Source organism: Euprymna scolopes, chromosome 2 (genome assembly GCF_053919585.1).
Source record: "Euprymna scolopes isolate OS-2025 chromosome 2, ASM5391958v1, whole genome shotgun sequence".
NCBI classification, from domain to species: domain Eukaryota; kingdom Metazoa; phylum Mollusca; class Cephalopoda; order Sepiida; family Sepiolidae; genus Euprymna; species Euprymna scolopes.
Genome location: NC_136483.1, coordinates 31,101,832 through 31,120,898, shown reverse-complemented (window position 1 = coordinate 31,120,898; position 19,067 = coordinate 31,101,832). Strand labels below are relative to the sequence as shown.

General features: G+C 36.1%; 21 non-coding genes across 21 annotated transcripts; all 21 read right to left on the bottom strand.

Moving 5' to 3' along the window:
• Nucleotides 1-9,484: 9,484 nt before the first annotated feature.
• On the bottom strand, nucleotides 9,485-9,556 carry Trnap-ugg (transfer RNA proline (anticodon UGG)). The gene has a single exon. It is a non-coding gene; the product is annotated as a tRNA-Pro (tRNA).
• Nucleotides 9,557-9,711: 155 nt separating this feature from the next.
• Trnap-ugg (transfer RNA proline (anticodon UGG)) lies at nucleotides 9,712-9,783 on the bottom strand. Its single transcript has one exon. It is a non-coding gene; the product is annotated as a tRNA-Pro (tRNA).
• Nucleotides 9,784-9,937: 154 nt separating this feature from the next.
• Nucleotides 9,938-10,009, bottom strand: Trnap-ugg (transfer RNA proline (anticodon UGG)). The gene has a single exon. It is a non-coding gene; the product is annotated as a tRNA-Pro (tRNA).
• Nucleotides 10,010-10,163: 154 nt separating this feature from the next.
• Trnap-ugg (transfer RNA proline (anticodon UGG)) lies at nucleotides 10,164-10,235 on the bottom strand. Its single transcript has one exon. It is a non-coding gene; the product is annotated as a tRNA-Pro (tRNA).
• A 154-nt stretch (nucleotides 10,236-10,389) lies between these two features.
• On the bottom strand, nucleotides 10,390-10,461 carry Trnap-ugg (transfer RNA proline (anticodon UGG)). Its single transcript has one exon. It is a non-coding gene; the product is annotated as a tRNA-Pro (tRNA).
• A 154-nt stretch (nucleotides 10,462-10,615) lies between these two features.
• Trnap-ugg (transfer RNA proline (anticodon UGG)) lies at nucleotides 10,616-10,687 on the bottom strand. The gene has a single exon. It is a non-coding gene; the product is annotated as a tRNA-Pro (tRNA).
• Nucleotides 10,688-11,292: 605 nt separating this feature from the next.
• On the bottom strand, nucleotides 11,293-11,364 carry Trnap-ugg (transfer RNA proline (anticodon UGG)). The gene has a single exon. It is a non-coding gene; the product is annotated as a tRNA-Pro (tRNA).
• Nucleotides 11,365-11,518: 154 nt separating this feature from the next.
• Nucleotides 11,519-11,590, bottom strand: Trnap-ugg (transfer RNA proline (anticodon UGG)). Its single transcript has one exon. It is a non-coding gene; the product is annotated as a tRNA-Pro (tRNA).
• Nucleotides 11,591-11,744: 154 nt separating this feature from the next.
• Nucleotides 11,745-11,816, bottom strand: Trnap-ugg (transfer RNA proline (anticodon UGG)). Its single transcript has one exon. It is a non-coding gene; the product is annotated as a tRNA-Pro (tRNA).
• A 154-nt stretch (nucleotides 11,817-11,970) lies between these two features.
• On the bottom strand, nucleotides 11,971-12,042 carry Trnap-ugg (transfer RNA proline (anticodon UGG)). Its single transcript has one exon. It is a non-coding gene; the product is annotated as a tRNA-Pro (tRNA).
• A 1,283-nt stretch (nucleotides 12,043-13,325) lies between these two features.
• Trnap-ugg (transfer RNA proline (anticodon UGG)) lies at nucleotides 13,326-13,397 on the bottom strand. Its single transcript has one exon. It is a non-coding gene; the product is annotated as a tRNA-Pro (tRNA).
• Nucleotides 13,398-13,777: 380 nt separating this feature from the next.
• Nucleotides 13,778-13,849, bottom strand: Trnap-ugg (transfer RNA proline (anticodon UGG)). The gene has a single exon. It is a non-coding gene; the product is annotated as a tRNA-Pro (tRNA).
• Nucleotides 13,850-14,454: 605 nt separating this feature from the next.
• Nucleotides 14,455-14,526, bottom strand: Trnap-ugg (transfer RNA proline (anticodon UGG)). Its single transcript has one exon. It is a non-coding gene; the product is annotated as a tRNA-Pro (tRNA).
• A 154-nt stretch (nucleotides 14,527-14,680) lies between these two features.
• Nucleotides 14,681-14,752, bottom strand: Trnap-ugg (transfer RNA proline (anticodon UGG)). Its single transcript has one exon. It is a non-coding gene; the product is annotated as a tRNA-Pro (tRNA).
• Nucleotides 14,753-14,906: 154 nt separating this feature from the next.
• Trnap-ugg (transfer RNA proline (anticodon UGG)) lies at nucleotides 14,907-14,978 on the bottom strand. Its single transcript has one exon. It is a non-coding gene; the product is annotated as a tRNA-Pro (tRNA).
• A 154-nt stretch (nucleotides 14,979-15,132) lies between these two features.
• Nucleotides 15,133-15,204, bottom strand: Trnap-ugg (transfer RNA proline (anticodon UGG)). Its single transcript has one exon. It is a non-coding gene; the product is annotated as a tRNA-Pro (tRNA).
• Nucleotides 15,205-16,487: 1,283 nt separating this feature from the next.
• Trnap-ugg (transfer RNA proline (anticodon UGG)) lies at nucleotides 16,488-16,559 on the bottom strand. Its single transcript has one exon. It is a non-coding gene; the product is annotated as a tRNA-Pro (tRNA).
• A 605-nt stretch (nucleotides 16,560-17,164) lies between these two features.
• Trnap-ugg (transfer RNA proline (anticodon UGG)) lies at nucleotides 17,165-17,236 on the bottom strand. Its single transcript has one exon. It is a non-coding gene; the product is annotated as a tRNA-Pro (tRNA).
• Nucleotides 17,237-17,390: 154 nt separating this feature from the next.
• Nucleotides 17,391-17,462, bottom strand: Trnap-ugg (transfer RNA proline (anticodon UGG)). Its single transcript has one exon. It is a non-coding gene; the product is annotated as a tRNA-Pro (tRNA).
• A 154-nt stretch (nucleotides 17,463-17,616) lies between these two features.
• Nucleotides 17,617-17,688, bottom strand: Trnap-ugg (transfer RNA proline (anticodon UGG)). Its single transcript has one exon. It is a non-coding gene; the product is annotated as a tRNA-Pro (tRNA).
• Nucleotides 17,689-18,068: 380 nt separating this feature from the next.
• Trnap-ugg (transfer RNA proline (anticodon UGG)) lies at nucleotides 18,069-18,140 on the bottom strand. Its single transcript has one exon. It is a non-coding gene; the product is annotated as a tRNA-Pro (tRNA).
• Nucleotides 18,141-19,067: the final 927 nt, after the last annotated feature.

Here is a 19,067-nt window from a genome sequence, read left to right as displayed (position 1 = left end):
CTGAAACCGTACGAAGAAAATAAATGTTTTTGAAAAATCGTATCGGTTTATATGTAACACGCGTGAAATATATGGTTTAGAATAACATTTGAAACCATAATTCTTCAGCTTTTTTTTCTAAAATTTTATTCTTTTTTAAATATTGTTTGTGCTAAATATGTACTAGTAAAATATACGGACATTGGTGTCTTAATACTCTGGATGTTCCTGAAGAAATTCGGAGATTACATCGAACGATAAGTTGTGAGAAGCGCATTCAAGCTGAAGACAATAGTCCGTATTATTCAAATGACATAAATTATCGATCATCATCTAAAAAAAAAATCCGAAACTTAAATAATGTTATGATTGTCGTTCTTACCCCCACCTTCGCAAAACTATGAATACACGTGACTTATAAAATAAAATTAAAATATCCTTCGTTTTGCGGTGCAACAAAAATTCATAATTTTTGTATGACGTCCTATCAATATTCTTGCAAAGGAAAAATTGTATTATATAAAATTATGAAATTTAATTATTTTTCAAAAATGTAAATATTTTAATAAGATGAAGACTTTCGGGCAACGCTGTGTAGATACAGCTGATCCTGTATATAATAATTTGATTGCAAAAATTCTCCTCTTAATTAAAATACCGTGGGTTTGCAACAACATATGCCACATACAAATGTATTACGTCTAGCCTATTAGCCACTATCTTATGTAACTTTATAAAGATTTTTCTGACACATCCAGGTGTTGCAATAAAATCCTAGATTACATCCGAGGAGCTACAGCAGCACTATCGCTATAATCTATATAGAAAGTAATCCCGATTTCCTCCATTACTAAAGTCTTACTACAGAACCCAGTAAACACCACAGGTTATTATACACATGGTACGGATACTGTGGTTTTATCCTCTGTAACTGGTACATAAACTTCAAATTGAGGAGGCAAAAATAAAGTCTGCACAATGGAAAATTGTTATTTAAATGTAACTTTAAGACATTAATGTAACACACATACAACAGGAACACAATGAACTAGTTAATATCTAGTAGCATAGTCCTTCTGCGATTTGACAGCCTGCAATATTTTGGGGATTCCTTGAATTAGACTGCAGCAGTACTCTGGCGAAAAGGCATCCTACTTTTCTTTAATTTTTGTCCAAAGTTCTTCCAAATTTGAAATTCTATCATTGCATAGTTGTTGCTTGATGTAATGGAATACGTTGTCGATAGGACTGAGGTCTGGAGATTGTGCAGGCCAATCCAAACACGGAATACCATGCTCTTCCAGGAACCTCTTGACATTGCCAGCTGTGTGAATGGGAGCATTATCCTGTATGGAAATGGGATTATCATCCAAATTCCGACCAAATAGGGTAGAAAATGCTCAGTCAACATACTAATGTACTTAGTCGAATTAATTCGACTTTGTAAGCGAACTATAGGCCCTGTACCATTGGTACTAATAATGCGCAACACCAAAACTGAACCTACACTACCTTGCAGCGTTTAAACTGAGCACCTAGGATAAAATTCTTCGTCTTTCCCCCGACGGACGTACTGTCTACCATTACTGCCTAGCCTATTGAACTTGCTTTCGTCGCTAAAAAGCACTTTTGACCAATATGAAGAGTCATGATCTTCATTGTATCTGATGAAGTTAAGACGGCGCTTTCTGTTCTTTACAAAATTCATTGGCTTGCGTTTTGCAACATATCCTCGCAAATTAAATTCCTTTAATCTGTTCTTGACAGTAGAAAGAGAGCACTTCTTAACAAGATTGCACTGTTGTTAAATTTGGGGGCCGTTTCTTAGGCTGCGGATCTTGATAGCATTGTCTTCCCTGTTAGAAGTAACTCTAATACGACCAGATTTATGGGCATCACGAACACTGCCGGTGTTTTGGTGCTTTTGTACCGTTTTCTCATCACCTACAATCTGCAGCCGATTCCTCGATTGGATAAACCAGAAAGGTGGAGATTAATGAGCTCCTGACAATCACTAATCGCGGCATATGGACTAAATGCTACATTGTATAACCTGGAACAACAACAATTACGATTAGAGATATTTGTTGCTTGTTGGTGGATATTTATACTGATTTAGGGGCGATAATTTAAGCTGGTTTTAAGCGAATTTGTTGCTGCGGACTTTTTTTGCCTCCTCAATTCGAAGTTATTTTGTTTAAATTGACGTGAACACCAGAATATTTCAATTAAAAGTCAAATATAAACAAGTAAAATTATAGAAGAATAAAAGGCAAATCAAATGAGGTATAGGTTGTTTAAACAGTTACATTAAATTTAGATTAAATTTGCAGTTTTGGAAAAAAAATTACAAGTCGGACTTTCTTTTTGCCGGCACTATATATATATATATATATATATATATATATATATATAGAGAGAGAGAGAGAGAGAGAGAGAGAGGGGGGGGAGAGAGAGATAGAGAGAGACAGACAGACAGACAGACAGACAGAGACAGAGAGGGGGGGAGATGCTATTCTCTACCTATATAAAAGCCAAGTACGGCCAACGATGGGTTACTGTTGCCACATCTGGGCAGGAGCTGCTAGAAGCAGTTTATCCTGCCTTGATAGAGTTCAAAATAGACTTCGTAGTTTAGTGGGAGATACCCTTTTCTCTTCCCTGCAACCTCTTTTCCACAAAAGAGACGCTGCGAGCCTGTCACTGTTTTATCGTTATTTTCATGGCAAGTGCTCAGCTAATCTTCAATCTACGCCCCCCTCCCCAAACTTTCGTGAAAAACACTCGTATAGCCCAAACCACTATCAATAATTTTCCACACTCTTTATCTGTGTCTAAGCCTAAATGTAGATTCCATGAACAAAGCTTCTATCTTAAAACTGTACGCCTGTGGAACTCTCTTCTGATTGCCTGCTTTCCAGCTGACTACAATCTGATTGTCTTCAAATCCAATGTAAAAAGTCCTTGATCTATCGTCCCCCTAAGTAATCCAATTTACAACATTCCCACTACTTATGTTTACTACGCTATAATCACATTGACTAATGTATACCCATTAATCCTTATCCTCAAGTAGCCTCCGGGCCTTGATAAGTGTCGATTCCTGTGTAAAAAAAATAGATTAGAAAAAAATATATTAAACTATCATGACATGATAATTTAAGTATTTCTCTATGGAGATAAATACTTTATATAAACTATAATTAGCTAATGAAGATAAATAGGAAAACAATGGTAAAACTTTATAGACTAATTAAACAGCCCAACTATGATGGCAAGATATATTTAAATTAATATTTAATATGAACCATTGAAAGTAAGTATGATAATATATCTCACATAATATTGTATTTTCTTGTAGACTGATAATAAAGAGCATACAACTATATTATAACATTAGTTGTGGAGGAAAAATGTAATATCAAATTAGAATAGGGAATAGTAGTTGATCGTAATATAGCTTCTAGATTGATCGTAATGTTTAGAATTGTTAAACTTTAGTTTGCCAAGTAAGTCAGTTTATGGATAGGAAAGTTAAATTTGTAATAATCATAATATTACAAATGTAGTAATCAGATTCCAAATATTGATCTAAAGATAAACTGTAGATGTTGAAACACGTGATTATTATTCGATTGATGTGTGATCACAAATATATGAGCCAAATGGGTTAATTGTTAGAATGGATGTAAAAACAAAATTATATAATAAGGTATATTTATTGAACAGAATTATAAGTTAAATTTAAGGTGGAGGAAAAAAGGGAATGCATAGGGTAGGGTAGGTAAAGTAAAAGGAACGCTATAATATTAGGTCTAAATAACATTTATAATTCTTAATTAACTTAAAGTAAAATTTCAATTAGATTTCACTAAAATATACATTGATTTAATTAACATTAAAGAACATATTATTATGAGATTAGGAAACTCTGAAACCTAATTATAAGGGAATTAGGATCTTAAATAAGAATTGGTATATATTATAAGAAAATATATTTCCACAGAAATTGGGGATGTATTTCCTACACGTGTAAAATTATAATACATGAGCTCGTATTGTCTAGTGGTGTATTTTAACTTTTAATTTTGATTTCAAATGATGTATTTTCAAATAAGTTTTCGTTATAATACCTTTACTTTATATATCATTTTAAAGAGTGTTTTTCGATCTATCTATTCGTTTAACTTTTAATCGTTTTGAAACAATTATGTCTTTTTTTCATAATGTTGATTTCCAGATGGAAAAAAAGCAAATTTGCACAATTTTCTTATTTCAATTTAAGCTAGGCCGAAAAGCTACTGAAAGAGCTCGCGATTTCAAGGAAGCGTCTGACCGAGGACCCACTACTGAACGAACAGCAACATGGTTGTTTAAATAATTTCGTGACGGCAACGACAGTCTTGAAGATGATGAGCGTAGTAGTCGGCTATCAGATGTCGACAACGCTCAAATAAGAGGTTTATTCGAGATCAATCCACGCACAACTGTTCGAGAACTTGCTTCTAATTAGATATAAGGTATACGACGGTTTTCAATGACTTGAGAGAGATTGGAAAGACAAAAAAAAAAACACTTGATATAATGGTGCCTCACGAATTGAACGACACAAAAAAAAACGCCGTTATGAGGGGTCATCTTCGCTTTTACGTAACAAGAACGACCCATTTCACAACCGGGTTGTGACTTGCGAAGAAAAGTGACCCCAGTAGTTAGAGGCAGACGAAGCTCCACGACACTTCCCGAAGCCAGAGTTGAACTAAAGAAAAAAAACAAAAAGGTGATGCTAACTGTTTGGTGGTCTGCGACCAGTCTCATCCATTATCGTTTGTTTGTTTTTTTGTTTTTTTATGCAGGCGAAACCATTACAATGGAGAAGTACTGTCAGCAAATGGATGAAATACATCAGAAACTTCGACAACAACAACCAGCATTAGTCACCAGAAAAAGACCAATTCTCCTTCACGATAATGCCCGACCGCACGTTGCTAAACTGACCCTGCAGAAACTGAACGGATTGGGCTACGGAACTCTGCCTCATCGGCCATATCTTCCAGATCTCTCACCTACCGACTACCACTATTTCAAGCATCTTGACAGATTCCTGCGTAAGAAATGTTTTAAAACCCCAAGCACCGTCACTTCATGACCACTAGAACGCAAAATTTTTACATTACTGATATAAACTTGTTTTGCGTTGGCAATAATGTATTAATTCCAATGGTGCTTATTTCGATAAATAAATTTTTGTTTGAGCCGTGATATGTTCATCTAAATTTAAAAGTTCAAAAATACAAGAACTTTCTTGCCAAGCTATACCTGCTTATTTTTCCAAACACCAAAAGAATGCAATCACAACGACTTATATTTTATACGTTCTTTATTTATCTTATAGATTCTCTTATCGGGGTTTGGCACACCGTTGTTTTTTTACATTTCATTGGTCCCCCCCCCTTCTGCTTTCAATGAGGTCGTCGACACGTTCGTTCGCTAACGCTTTTCTCGCCAACTCCCTAGTTTAGTTCATGCTAACTATTACGTCAGCAAATCAGACCAGATCACGTGTTGTTCACGTAAGCTAAATCATTGTTTACTTAACTAAATTATAATCTACTTTAAAATTCCTAAACCGACTTTGTTTATTTTATTTCTGGGTAAAATTCTTGGCACACACATTCTAAACTGTAAATCCAAATTTTACAAAATCTGATTGTTTTATTTTTCTAAAAACAATACGCGGCCAGGTTACTCGGCGTTGCCTCGGCATGCTAATATAATAATACACCAAGCGATAGTATCACAGTTGGATTAGTGTTCTATTAAAGGAAATATCTTATTACCCCCAAAGCTCATCTTATGTTTCCAGTCGAGTGTAATGTTTGTTTGATAGCGTACAGCTTAGTATCAACATCGCTTGATTAATCGTCACCAAGCTTGGTCAAAATATCATTCATGGTCTAACTTAGGACTGGTATAGATATATGAAATCTAGGTCAGAGTTCAAGGGCATGGAAAATGTGAAAGTCACTTTTAGTGTTCACTTCAATTCTGCTTATTGTAGGGACTTTCTGTTTGTTTCATATTGTATTTAGTAAAGCCCCATCATGGCAAAAGAAAAACATTAATGGAAATTAAATTTTAGATTTTTCAAATGTGATCTGATGTGCTTTAGTAACAATAAGAATCGCATGAAATTCTAGCCTCATCAAATATATAGTTTTCGGGTTATCAAATTTAAGTAGAAGACCAGAGAAAACTTCAAACCTCACCCAGTAATGATTCATCATTTACTGATGATTTACTGGACCATGAAATCTTTCCTAACAAACGCATATTTATTTGAAAACTAATGCCATCTTTATATTTGGTCGCAGACACGAGTTTGTTTTCTTTTCTGTTTTTTTGTTTGTTGTTTTGTTTTTGCCACATTCATCACGTGTTTCTTTAATCGAATTTATTTTCTTTTCAACGAGGAGAATTGCGCACTTAACAATTCAATTGCTCATCACTAGAGCTAGGACAACAGCATATTATTTTCCTTGTTTTGAATCTCAGATATATATCTATTGATATCTTATATGATTTATGTAGAGTGATGTGGTTCTCGACAGATTAACTGTGTCTAACTGCGGCGGATATATAGTCGAGAGTCAAAACAATGAAAAGAATATGCTGTTGTCCTAGCCCTACTCATCGCATTTAAGTTCAATTTGTTTATTAGCTGAATGTTTATTTATCCCAGTTTTTCAAAAAAATTGATCATTACAAAGGGTATTAACTGAATTTGTTTTCAAATTCTTTACAAATCTATATACCAATTTAATATGTGCATATCAGTTAAAACTTTTTTTCAGACTTTATCAATCGTAACCTATTTATCAATTATGAGCTTATTTCTAGCCATTTTTATCAGCAAAATATGATTGTTTCGAACCGTTTATCAACTAAATCATGTGATTTCTTGCTTTGTATCAGTTAAAGTTTTATTTAAAGCTGTGTCTTATTTATAAAGAATAATATTTTTTGAAGTTATTTAGCAACTCGTTTCAAAGGATAGTTTAAAACAGTTTATCGATTCTTCCTTATTCAATGTTGTTAAACGTTATACAACGATCCTTATTTTATCGTCTTATAAACAATTATAGAATTAGTTTTAATTACCGAACATTTTATAAACGAACTTATAGTTTCTTTATAAATATCATCAAAAGACAATGGGTTTTGCTACAATCATAATGAGAAAAACTACACATCGGGCTCGTCCAGGATTTGAAACAGGGACCTCTCGCACCCAAAGCGAGAATCATACCCCTAGACCAACGAGCAATGCACAATCACGACTTAATAGCACAGAATGTTAATATACTATTAAGTAGGTCAGTTTAATTTATGTTAACAAATCAGTTAACAAAGTTTCTTTATAAATATCATCCATAAAAATGGGTTTTCGTATGATTATAATGAGATGAATAACACATCGGGCTCGTCCACGTTTTTAACGCTGGTCCTCTCGCACCAAACGCGAGAACTATACCGTAAGACAAACGTACTAGCCACAATCAGGACTTCATAGCAACTATTTTCAATATACAATTAAGTAGGTCGGATTCATTTATGTAAAACAAGTCAATTAACAAAGTTTCTTTATAAATATCATGATAAAATAAGTTTTGCTACAGTCATAATTAGAAAAAAATCACATCGGGCTCGTCCGGTATTTGAACCCCGGACCTCTCGACCCCAAAGCGAGAATCATGCCCTACACAAACTCACCAGCCACAATCGCGACCTCATTTCACAGATTTTTAATATACAATTAAGTAGGTCAGTTTAATTTATGCAACAAAATCAATTAACAAAGTTTCTTTATAAATATCATCAAAAAATATGGGTTTTGCTACGATCACATTTAGAAAAAAAAAACCACATCGGGCTAATCCGGTATTTGAATCCGGGACCTCTCGCACCTAAAGCGAGAATCATACACCTAGACCAACGAGCCAGACACAATCAGGACTTCATAGCAAAGATTTTCAATAGAAAATCAAGTAGGTCAGTTTCATTTATGTAAAACAAGTCAATTAACAAAGTTTCTTTGTAAATATCATAAAAAATGGGTTTTGCTACGATCATAATGAGAAAAATAACACATCGGGCTCGTCCGGGATTTGACCCCGGGACCTCCCGCACCACAGCGAGAATCATACCGCTAGACCAACGAGCCATCAACAATCGCGACTTCATAGAACAGATTGTTAATATACAATAAAGTAGGTAAGTTTAATTTATGTAAAACAAGTAAATTAACAAAGTTTCTTTATAAATATAAAAAAATGGGTTTTGCTACGATCATAATGAGAAAAAGACCCACATCGCGCTCGTCCGGGATTTGGACCCGGGACCTCTTGACCCCAAAGCGAGATTCATACCCCTAGACCAACGAGCAAGCCACAATCTCTACTTCATAGCACAGATTTTTAATATATATTTAAGTAAGTGAATTTAAGTTTATGTAAAACAAGTCAATTAACAAAGTTTCTTTATAAATATCATCAAAAAATATGGGGTTTGCTACGATCATAATGAAAAATGTAAGAGATCGGACTCGTCTGGTATTTGAACCCGGGACCGCCAACACCCAAAGCGAGAATCATACCCCTAGACCAACGAGCCAGACACAACAGTTACTTAATACCACAGATGTTTAATATACAGTGAAGTAAGTAAATTTCATTTATGTAAAACAAGTCAATGAACAAAGTTTCTTCGTAAATATCATAAAAAAATACGGGTTTTGCTTCGATCATAATGAACAATGTAAGACATCGGGCTCGTCCGGTATTTAAACCCAGGATCTCCCGCACCAAAAGCGAGAATCATACCCCTAGACCAACGAGCCAGACACAATAGTTACTTCATAGCACATATTGTTAATATACAGTGAAGTAAGTCAATTTCATTTATGTAAAACAAGTCAATTAACAAAGTTTCTTTATAAATATCATCAAAAAATATGGGGTTTGCTACGATCATAATGAAAAATGTAAGACATCGGGCTCGTCCGGGATTTGAACCCGGGACCTCTCGCACCCAAAGCGAGAATCATACCCCTAGACACACGAGCCAGACACAATAGTTACTTCATAGCACAGATTGTTAATATACAGTAAAGTAAGTCAATTTCATTTATGTAAAACAAGTCAATTAACAAAGTTTCTTTAAAAATATCATCAAAAAATATGGAGTTTGCTACGATCATAATGAAAAATATAAGACATCGGGCTCGTCCGGGATTTGAACCAGGGACCTCTAGTACCCAAAGCGAGAATCATACCCCTAGATCAACGAGCCAGACACAATAGTTACTTCATAGCACAGACTGATAATATACAGTGAAGTAAGTCCATTTAATTCATGTAAAACAAGTCAATGAAGAAAGTTTCTTTACAAATATCATCAATAAATATGGGGTTTGCTACGATCATAATGAAAAATGTAAGACATCGGGCTCGTCCGGGATTTGAACCCTGGACCTCTCGCACCCAAAGCGAGAATCATACCCCTGGACCAACGAGCCAGACACAATAGTTACTTCATAGCACAGATTGTTTAATATACAGTGAAGTAAGTCCATTTAATTTATGTAAAACAAGTAAACAAACAAAGTTTCTTTATAAATATCATCAAAAAATATGGGGTTTGCTACGATCATAATGAAAAATGTAAGACATCGGGCTTGTCCGGGATTTGAACCCGGGACCTCTCGCACCCAAAGCGAGAATCATACCCCTAGACCAACGAGCCAGACACAATAGTTACTTCATAGCACAGACTGTTAATATACAGTGAAGTAAGTCCATTTAATTCATGTAAAACAAGTCAATGAACAAAGTTTCTTTATAAATATCATCAAAAAATATGGGGTTTGCTACGATCATAATGAAAAATGTAAGACATCGGGCTCGTCCGGGATTTGAACCCGGGACCTCTCGCACCCAAAGCGAGAATCATACCCCTAGACCAACGAGCCAGACACAATACTTACTTCATAGCACAGACTGTTAATATACAGTGAAGTAAGTCCATTTAATTCATGTAAAACAAGTCAATGAACAAAGTTTCTTTAGAAATATCATCAAAAAATATGGGGTTTGCTACGATCATAATGAAAAATGTAAGACATCGGGCTCGTCCGGGATTTGAACCCGGGACCTCCCGCACCCAAATCGAGAATCATACCCCTAGACCAACGAGCCAGACACAAAAGTCATTTCATAGCACAGACTGTTAATATACAGTGAAGTAAGTCCATTTAATTCATGTAAAACAAGTTAATTCACAAAGTTTCTTTATAAATATCATCAAAAAATATGGGGTTTGCTACGATCATAATGAAAAATTTAAGACATCGGGCTCGTCCGGGATTTGAACCCGGGACCTCTCGCACCCAAAGCGAGAATCATACCCCTAGACCAACGAGCCAGACACAAAAGTTACTTCATAGCACAGATTGTTAATATACAGTGAAGTAAGTCCATTTAATTCATGTAAAACAAGTCATTGAACAAAGTTTCTTTATAAATATCATCAAAAAATATGGGGTTTGCTACGATCATAATGACAAATTTAAGACATCGGGCTCGTCCGGGATTTGAACCCGGGACCTCTCGCACCCAAAGCGAGAATCATACCCCTAGACCAACGAGCCAGACACAACAGTTACTTCATAGCACAGAATATTTATATACAGTGAAATAAGTCCATTTAATTCATGTAAAACAAGTCATTGAACAAAGTTTCTTTATAAATATCATCAAAAAATATGGGGTTTGCTACGATCATAATGAAAAATGTAAGACATCGGGCTCGTCCGGGATTTGAACCCGGGACCTTTAGGACCCAACGCCAGAATCATACCCCTAGACCAACTAGCCAGACAAAATAGTTACTTCATAGCACAGATTGTTAATATACAGTGAAGTAAGTCCATTTAATTCATGTAAAACAAGTCAATAAACAAAGTTTCTTTATAAATATCGTAAAAAAATATGGGGTTTGCTACGATCATAATGAAAAATGTAAGACATCGGGCTCGTCCGGGATTTTAACCCGGGTCCTCTAGCAGCCAACGCGAGAATCATACCCCTAGACCAACTAGCCCGACAAAATAGTTACTTCATAGCACAGATTGTTAAAATACAGTGAAGTAAGTCCATTTAATTCATGTAAAACAATCAATAAACAAAGTTTCTTTATAAATATCATAAAAAAATATGGGGTTTGCTACGATCATAATGAAAAATGTAAGACATCTGGCTCGTCCGGGATTTGAACCCGGGATTTCTCGCACCCAAAGCGAGAATCATACCCCTAGACCAACGAGCCAGACAAAATAGTTACTTCATAGCACAGATTGTTAATATACAGAGAAGTAAGTCCATTTAATTCATGTAAAACAAGTCAATAAACAAAGTTTCTTTATAAATATCATAAAAAAATATGGGGTTTGCTACGATCATAATGAACAATTTAAGACATCCGGCTCGTCTGGGATTTGAACCCGGGACCTCTCGCACCCAAAGCGAGAATCATACCCCTAGACCAACGAGCCAGACACAATAGTTACTTCATAGCACAGATTGTTAATATACAGTGAAGTAAGTCCATTTAATTCATGTAAAACAAGTCAATTCACAAAGTTTCTTTATAAATTTCATCAAAAAATATGGGGTTTGCTACGATCATAATGAAAAATGTAAGACATCGGGCTCGTCCGGGATTTAAACCCGGGACCTCTCGCACCCAAAGCGAGAATCATACCCCTAGACCAACGAGCCAGACACAATAGTTACTTCATAGCACAGATTGTTTATATACAGTGAAGTAAGTCCATTTAATTCATGTAAAACAAGTCATTGAACAAAGTTTCTTTATAAATATCATCAAAAAATATGGGGTTTGCTACGATCATAATGAAAAATGTAAGACATCGGGCTCGTCCGGGATTTGAACGCGGGACCTCTCGCACCCAAAGCGAGAATCATACCCCTAGACCAACGAGCCAGACACGATAGCTACTTCATAGCACAGATTGTTAATATACAGTTAAGTAAGTCAATTTCATTCATGTAAAACAAGTCAATTAACAAAGTGTCTTTATAAATATCATAAAAAAATATGGGGTTTGCTACGATCATAATGAAAAATGTAAGACATCGGGCTCGTCCGGGATTGGAACCCGGGACCTCTCGGACCCAAAGCGGGAATCATACCCCTAGACCAACTAGCCAGACACAATAGTTACTTCATAGCACAGATTGTTAATATACAGTGAAGTAAGTCCATTTAATTCATGTAAAACAAGTCAATTCACAAAGTTTCTTTATAAATATCATCAAAAAATATGGGGTTTGCTACGATCATAATGAAAAATGCAAGACATCGGGCTCGTCCGGGATTTGAACCCGGGACCTCTCGCACCCAAAGCGAGAATAATACCCTAGACCAACGAGCCAGACACAATAGTTACTTCATAGCACAGATTGTTAATATACAGTGAAGTAAGTCCATTAAATTCATGTAAAACAAGTCAATGAACAAAGTTTCTTTATAAATTTCATCAAAATATATGGGGTTTGCTACGATCATAATGAAAAATGTAAGACATCGGGCTCGTCCGGGATTTGCATCCTGCATCTCTCGCACCCTAAGCAAGAATCATACCCCTAGACAAACGAGCAACACACAATAGGTACTTCATAGCACAGATAGTTAATATACAGTTAAGTAAGTCCATTTAATTCATGTAACACAAGTCAATTAACAAAGTTTCTTTATAAATATCATCAAAAAATATGGGGTTTGCTACGATCATAATGAAAAATGTAAGACATCGGGCTCGTCGCGGATGTGAACCCGGGACCTCTCGCACCCAAAGCGAGAATCATACCCCTAGACCAACGCGCCAGACACAATAGTAACTTCATAGCACAGATTGTTAATATACAGTTAAGTAAGTCAATTTCATTTATGTAAAACAAGTAAATTATCAAAGTTTCTTTATAAATATCATCAAAAAATATGGGGTTTGCTACGATCATAATGAAAAATTTAAGACATCGTGCTCGTCCCGGCTTGCAACCCGGGACCTCTCGCACCCAAAGCGAGAATCATACCCCTAGACCAACGAGCCAGACACAATAGTTACTTCATAGCACAGATTGTTAATATACAGTGAAGTAAGTCCATTTAATTCATGTAAAACAAGTCAAGGAACAAAGTTTCTTTATAAATATCATCAAAAAATATGGGGTTTGCTACGATCATAATGAAAAATGTAAGACATCGGGCTCGTCCGGGATTTGAACCCGGGACCTCTCGCACCCAAAGCGAGAATCATACCCCTAGACCAACGAGCCAGACACAATAGTTACTTCATAGCACAGAATGTTAATATAAAGTGAAGTACGTCCATTTTATTCATGTTAAACAAGTCAATGAACAACGTTTCTTTATAAATTTCATCAAAATGTATGGGGTTTGCTACGATCATAATGAAAAATGTAAGACATTGGGCTCGTCCGGGATTTGAATCCGGGATCTCTCGCACCCTAAGCAAGAATAATACCCCTAGACAAACGAGCCACACACAATAGTTACTTCATAGCACAGACTGTTAATATACAGTTAAGTAAGTCCATTTAATTCATGTAAAATAAGTCAATGAACAAAGTTTCTTTATAAATATCATCAAAAAATATGGGGTTTGCTACGATCATAATGAAAAATTTAAGACATCGGGCTCGTCCGGGATTTGAACCCGGGACCTCTCGCACCCAAAGCGAGAATCATACCCCTAGACCAACGAGCCAGACACAACAGTTACTTCATAGCACAGAATATTTATATACAGTGAAATAAGTCCATTTAATTCATGTAAAACAAGTCATTGAACAAAGTTTCTTTATAAATATCATCAAAAAATATGGGGTTTGCTACGATCATAATGAAAAATGTAAGACAACGGGCTCGTCCGGGATTTGAACCCGGGACCTTTAGCACCCAACGCCAGAATCATACCCCTAGACCAACTAGCCAGACAAAATAGTTACTTCATAGCACAGATTGTTAATATACAGTGAAGTAAGTCCATTTAATTCATGTAAAACAAGTCAATAAACAAAGTTTCTTTATAAATATCGTAAAAAAATATGGGGTTTGCTACGATCATAATGAAAAATGTAAGACATCGGGCTCGTCCGGGATTTTAACCCGGGTCCTCTAGCAGCCAACGCGAGAATCATACCCCTAGACCAACTAGCCCGACAAAATAGTTACTTCATAGCACAGATTGTTAAAATACAGTGAAGTAAGTCCATTTAATTCATGTAAAACAATCAATAAACAAAGTTTCTTTATAAATATCATAAAAAAATATGGGGTTTGCTACGATCATAATGAAAAATGTAAGACATCTGGCTCGTCCGGGATTTGAACCCGGGATTTCTCGCACCCAAAGCGAGAATCATACCCCTAGACCAACGAGCCAGACAAAATAGTTACTTCATAGCACAGATTGTTAATATACAGAGAAGTAAGTCCATTTAATTCATGTAAAACAAGTCAATAAACAAAGTTTCTTTATAAATATCATAAAAAAATATGGGGTTTGCTACGATCATAATGAACAATTTAAGACATCCGGCTCGTCTGGGATTTGAACCCGGGACCTCTCGCACCCAAAGCGAGAATCATACCCCTAGACCAACGAGCCAGACACAATAGTTACTTCATAGCACAGATTGTTAATATACAGTGAAGTAAGTCCATTTAATTCATGTAAAACAAGTCAATTCACAAAGTTTCTTTATAAATTTCATCAAAAAATATGGGGTTTGCTACGATCATAATGAAAAATGTAAGGCATCGGGCTCGTCCGGGATTTAAACCCGGGACCTCTCGCACCCAAAGCGAGAATCATACCCCTAGACCAACGAGCCAGACACAATAGTTACTTCATAGCACAGATTGTTTATATACAGTGAAGTAAGTCCATTTAATTCATGTAAAACAAGTCATTGAACAAAGTTTCTTTATAAATATCATCAAAAAATATGGGGTTTGCTACGATCATAATGAAAAATGTAAGACATCGGGCTCGTCCGGGATTTGAACGCGGGACCTCTCGCACCCAAAGCGAGAATCATACCCCTAGACCAACGAGCCAGACACGATAGTTACTTCATAGCACAGATTGTTAATATACAGTTAAGTAAGTCAATTTCATTCATGTAAAACAAGTCAATTAACAAAGTGTCTTTATAAATATCATAAAAAAATATGGGGTTTGCTACGATCATAATGAAAAATGTAAGACATCGGGCTCGTCCGGGATTGGAACCCGGGACCTCTCGGACCCAAAGCGGGAATCATACCCCTAGACCAACTAGCCAGACACAATAGTTACTTCATAGCACAGATTGTTAATATACAGTGAAGTAAGTCCATTTAATTCATGTAAAACAAGTCAATTCACAAAGTTTCTTTATAAATATCATAAAAAAATATGGGGTTTGCTACGATCATAATGAAAAATGCAAGACATCGGGCTCGTCCGGGATTTGAACCCGGGACCTCTCGCACCCAAAGCGAGAATAATACCCTAGACCAACGAGCCAGACACAATAGTTACTTCATAGCACAGATTGTTAATATACAGTGAAGTAAGTCCATTAAATTCATGTAAAACAAGTCAATGAACAAAGTTTCTTTATAAATTTCATCATAATATATGGGGTTTGCTACGATCATAATGAAAAATGTAAGACATCGGGCTCGTCCGGGATTTGCATCCTGCATCTCTCGCACCCTAAGCAAGAATCATACCCCTAGACAAACGAGCAACACACAATAGGTACTTCATAGCACAGATAGTTAATATACAGTTAAGTAAGTCCATTTAATTCATGTAACACAAGTCAATTAACAAAGTTTCTTTATAAATATCATCAAAAAATATGGGGTTTGCTACGATCATAATGAAAAATGTAAGACATCGGGCTCGTCGCGGATGTGAACCCGGGACCTCTCGCACCCAAAGCGAGAATCATACCCCTAGACCAACGCGCCAGACACAATAGTAACTTCATAGCACAGATTGTTAATATACAGTTAAGTAAGTCAATTTCATTTATGTAAAACAAGTAAATTATCAAAGTTTCTTTATAAATATCATCAAAAAATATGGGGTTTGCTACGATCATAATGAAAAATTTAAGACATCGTGCTCGTCCCGGCTTGCAACCCGGGACCTCTCGCACCCAAAGCGAGAATCATACCCCTAGACCAACGAGCCAGACACAATAGTTACTTCATAGCACAGATTGTTAATATACAGTGAAGTAAGTCCATTTAATTCATGTAAAACAAGTCAAGGAACAAAGTTTCTTTATAAATATCATCAAAAAATATGGGGTTTGCTACGATCATAATGAAAAATGTAAGACATCGGGCTCGTCCGGGATTTGAACCCGGGACCTCTCGCACCCAAAGCGAGAATCATACCCCTAGACCAACGAGCCAGACACAATAGTTACTTCATAGCACAGAATGTTAATATAAAGTGAAGTACGTCCATTTTATTCATGTTAAACAAGTCAATGAACAACGTTTCTTTATAAATTTCATCAAAATGTATGGGGTTTGCTACGATCATAATGAAAAATGTAAGACATTGGGCTCGTCCGGGATTTGAATCCGGGATCTCTCGCACCCTAAGCAAGAATAATACCCCTAGACAAACGAGCCACACACAATAGTTACTTCATAGCACAGACTGTTAATATACAGTTAAGTAAGTCCATTTAATTCATGTAAAATAAGTCAATGAACAAAGTTTCTTTATAAATATCATCAAAAAATATGGGGTTTGCTACGATCATAATGAAAAATTTAAGACATCGGGCTCGTCCGGGATGTGACCCCGGGACCTCTCGCACCCAAAGCGAGAATCATACCCCTAGACCAACGAGCCAGACACAATAGTTACTTCATAGCACAGATTGTTAATATACAGTTAAGTAAGTCAATTTAATTATGTAAAACATGTCAATTAACAAAGTTTCTTTATAAATATCATCAAAAAATATGGGGTTTGCTACGATCATAATGAAAAATGTAAGACATCGGGCTCGTCCGGGATTTGAACCCGGGACCTCTCGCACCCAAAGCGAGAATCATACCCCTAGACCAACGAGCCAGACACAATAGTTACTTCATAGCACAGATTGTTATTATACAGTGAAGTAAGTCCATTTAATTCATGTAAAACAAGTCAATGAACAAAGTTTCTTTATAAATATCATCAAAAAATATGGGGTTTGCTACGATCATAATGAAAAATTTAAGACATCGGGCTCGTCCGGGATTTGAACCCGGGACCTCTCGCACCCAAAGCGTGAATCATACCCCTAGACCAACGAGCCAGACACGATAGTAACTTCATAGCACAGACTGTTAATATACAGTGAAGTAAGTCCATTTAATTCATGTAAAACAAGTCAATGAACAAAGTTTCTTTATAAATATAACCAAAAAATATGGGGTTTGCTACGATCATAATGAAAAATGTAAGACATCGGGCTCGTCCGGGATTTGAACCCGGGATCTCTCGCACCCAAAGCGAGAATCATACCCCTAGACCAACTAGCCAGACAAAATAGTTATTTCATAGCACAGATTGTTAATATACAGTGAAGTAAGTCTATTTAATTCATGTTAAACTAGTCAATGAACAAAGTTTCTTTATATATATCATCAAAAAATATGGGGTTTTCTACGATCATAATGAAAAATGTAAGACATCGGGCTCGTCCGTGATTTGCATCCGGCATCTCTCGCACCCTAAGCAAGAATCATACCCCTAGACAAACGAGCAACACACAATAGGTACTTCATAGCACAGATTGTTTATATACAGTTAAGCAAGTCAATTTTATTCATGTAAAAAAAGTCAATGAACAAAGTTTCTTTATAAATATCATCAAAAAATATGGGGTTTGCTACGATCATAATGAAAAATGTAAGATATCGGGCTCGTCCGGGATGTGAACCCGGGACCTCTCGCACCCAAAGCGAGAATCATACCCCTAGACCAACGAGCCAGACACAATAGTTACTTCATAGCACAGATTGTTAATATACAGTGAAGTAAGTCAATTTCATTTATGTAAAACAAGTCAATTAACAAAGTTTCTTTATAAATATCATCAAAAAATATGGGGTTTGCTACGATCATAATGAAAAATTTAAGACATCGGGCTCGTCCGGGATTTTAACCCGGGACCTCTCGCTCCCAACGCAAGAATCATACCCCTAAACCAACGAGCATGACACAATAGTTACTTCATAGCACAGATTGTTAATATACAGTTAAGCAAGTCCATTTAATTCATGTAAAACAAGTCAATGAACAAAGTTTCTTTATAAATATCATCAAAAAATATGGTGTTTGCTACGATCATAATGAAAAATGTAAGACATCGGGCTCGTCCGGGATGTGAACCCGGGACCTCTCGCACCCAACGCAAGAATCATACCCCTAAACCAACGAGCATGACACAATAGTTACTTCATAGCACAGATTGTTAATATACAGTTAAGCAAGTCCATTTAATTCATGTAAAACAAGTCAATGAACAAAGTTTCTTTATAAATATCATCAAAAAATATGGGGTTTGCTACGATCATAATGAAAAATTAAAGACATCGGGCTCGTCCGGGATGTGAACCCGGGACCTCTCGCACCCAAAGCGAGAATCATACCCCTAGACAAACGAGCCAGACACAATAGTTACTTCATAGCACAGATTTTTAATATACAGTGAAGTAAGTCCATTAAATTCATGTAAGACAAGTCAATGAACAAAGTTTCTTTATAAATATCATCAAAATGTATGGGCTTTGCTACGATCATAATGAAAAATGTAAGACATCGGGCTCGTCCGGTATTGGAACCTCGGAGCTCTCGCACCCAAAGCGAGAATCATACCCCTAGACCGACGAGCCAGACACAATAGTTACTTCATAGC